Source organism: Alosa alosa, chromosome 1 (genome assembly GCF_017589495.1).
Source record: "Alosa alosa isolate M-15738 ecotype Scorff River chromosome 1, AALO_Geno_1.1, whole genome shotgun sequence".
NCBI lineage: Eukaryota > Metazoa > Chordata > Actinopteri > Clupeiformes > Clupeidae > Alosa > Alosa alosa.
Window position 1 is genome coordinate 4,701,424 of NC_063189.1, and position 2,500 is coordinate 4,703,923.

Sequence of the window (2,500 nt, forward strand, 5' to 3'; positions counted from 1 at the left end):
TCTAGCCTTCAGGAGCTCTCAGGGCCTGCTCTTCATCAGGTCAGGAGCTCTCAGGGCCTGCTCTTCATCAGGTCAGGAGCTCTCAGGGCCTGCTCTTCATCAGGCCAGGAGCTCTCAGGGCCTGCTCTTCATCAGGCCAGGAGCTCTCAGGGCCTGCTCTTCATCAGGTCAGGAGCTCTCAGGGCCTGCTCTTCATCAGGCCAATCTAACCTCCCATCATCTCTGCCCCACTCCTCAGCACCAGGTCTACAGCAGGCTAGTCTAACAACCAATAAACAACCAATAAACAACCTCCTCATGTCTACAGCAGGCTAGTCTAACAACCAATAAACAACCTCATCATGTCTACAGCAGGCTAGTCTAACAACCAATAAACAACCAATAAACAACCTCATCATGTCTACAGCAGGCTAGTCTAACAACCAATAAACAACCAATAAACAACCTCATCATGTCTACAGCAGGCTAGTCTAACAACCAATAAACAACCAATAAACAACCTCATCATGTCTACATCAGGCTAGTCTAACAACCAGTAAACAAGCTCTCATCAAGCAAAAGACATGATGCATCTCTGCCCATCTCCTCTCTTAGTCATTCACTCATCCTTTCAGTTACTCTGTCTTTGTTTGTTTGTTTGTTTCTCTCTCTCTCTCTCTCTCTCTGTAGTGTTGAAAGGCGGCCATTTTCCCTCCAGCTCTCTTTAAGCTCAGACAGCCTTATGGCGGCCAGTTTATCAAAGGCCACACAGCTCATCTCCCATTGGCCCGCATCCAATGCCCTCCTCTCTGATTGGACAAGCATCAGCCAGGCTCTCCTCTGATTGGCTGGACTCCCACCTCTCTGACCTTCGGTTCTGACCCCAGGGCCTTTGCTGGTCATTTTGATGACCTCACCACTTACAGGGCTGTTTACCACATAGAAGCTCTGAACACATGAACACAAGAGCAAGATGTACACGCACGCACGCACGCACGCACGCACTCCTTCATCATCTCCTTCTCTCCCTCTCCTCCTCTTCCTCTCCTCCTCTCTTCATCCTCCTCTTCCTCTCCTCCATTGTCTCCTTCTCTCCTCCCTTCCCTTAAGCTGTGCTTTTCTTCAGCACCCATCAAGCAGCTCAGGCATTATTAATGAGACCCTCCCTGTTCTACTGAATTATTCACACAAGCTACTCTCTTAAACACACACACACACACACAAGCCCATACACATGCGCATACACACATGCACACACAAGCGCACACACACACACACTCACCAAGTAGTAAAAAATAGCTGCTGGGCCGAAGACGAAACTACCCTCAGTAAATACCACCTCCACTGCCTCTACATGAAGTCCCCTCACAAACAACACACTCATTTGCAAACAACACACACATCTGCTTGCACTTTTCTTGCGAACCAATCTGTGTTTCTGCAGGCAATCACAGGATGGACAACACTGACTGACAAGATAGAGTGAAGGAGAGGAAGAGAGAGAGAGTGTGAAGGAGAGAAAGAGAGAGAGAGTGAAGGAGAGAAAGAGAGAGAGTGTGAAGGAGAGAAAGAGAGAGAGAGAAGGAGAGAAAGAGAGAGAGTGTGAAGGAGAGAAAGAGAGAGAGAGGAGAGAAAGAGAGAGAGAGTGAAGGAGAGGAAGAGAGAGAGAGTGTGAAGGAGAGAAAGAGAGAGAGAGAGTGAAGGAGAGAAAGAGAGAGAGTGTGAAGGAGAGAAAGAGAGAGAGTGAAGGAGAGAAAGAGAGAGTGAGAGAGAGGAGAGAAAGAGAGAGAGTGAAGGAGAGAAAGAGAGAGAGAGAGAGGAGAGAAAGAGAGAGAGGAGAGAAAGAGAGAGAGAGAGAGTGAGAGACGGAGAGAAAGGGCAGCTGTGAGGCCAGAGTTCTAGAGTTTAGGTCTGATGTAGCCCTACAGACCCAGCCCCCGCCGACAGATGGACATGAGTGGACACATAAGTGGAGACTGGTGGAGTGCTGCTGCTACTCGTCTCTGCCTACATCCTCATAGCTGCTGTCAATGACATCACAGGAAATGACATGGGAGGACACAGTGTTCTAAAGTGCTGGCATGACAGGGGAAGGTGAACAAAGTATATATACTCTTTTGATCCCGTGAGGCTGCCTCTAAAACTCATCTATCTATAAATTGCAGGAACGTCTGTCTGTGTGTCAGTGTGTGTGCAGCATATCTCTCGAACCGTTAGTCCGTACGATTTCAAACTTGGGAGGTGTCTTGCTACTGGCACGGGTAAGTGCAGTGCCAAGTTTAACATTGTTTGGATAAGAAAAGCAAAATATATTGCTAAATATATCAGTAAAAGGAGCACACATTGGCTTTCTCCGCTCTACTGTTTCCACTCCCCCCCATACACAGCACTGTAGGCTTGCATATCTGTCGAACCGTTAGTCCGATTGATTTCGAACTTGACAGGTGTCTTGCTACTGGCACGAGTAAGTGCAGTGCCAAGTTTGACGTTGTTTGGATAAGTAAAGCAAAAGATATGGTTA

At 47.8% G+C, this 2,500-nt stretch overlaps 1 protein-coding gene across 2 annotated transcripts in view; it reads right to left on the minus strand.

Moving 5' to 3' along the window:
* si:ch1073-358c10.1 (peptide methionine sulfoxide reductase MsrA 1) overlaps nucleotides 1-2,500 on the minus strand; it is a 57,323-nt gene that overhangs the window by 17,506 nt on the left and 37,317 nt on the right. The gene's annotated exons all lie outside the window — the stretch shown is intronic.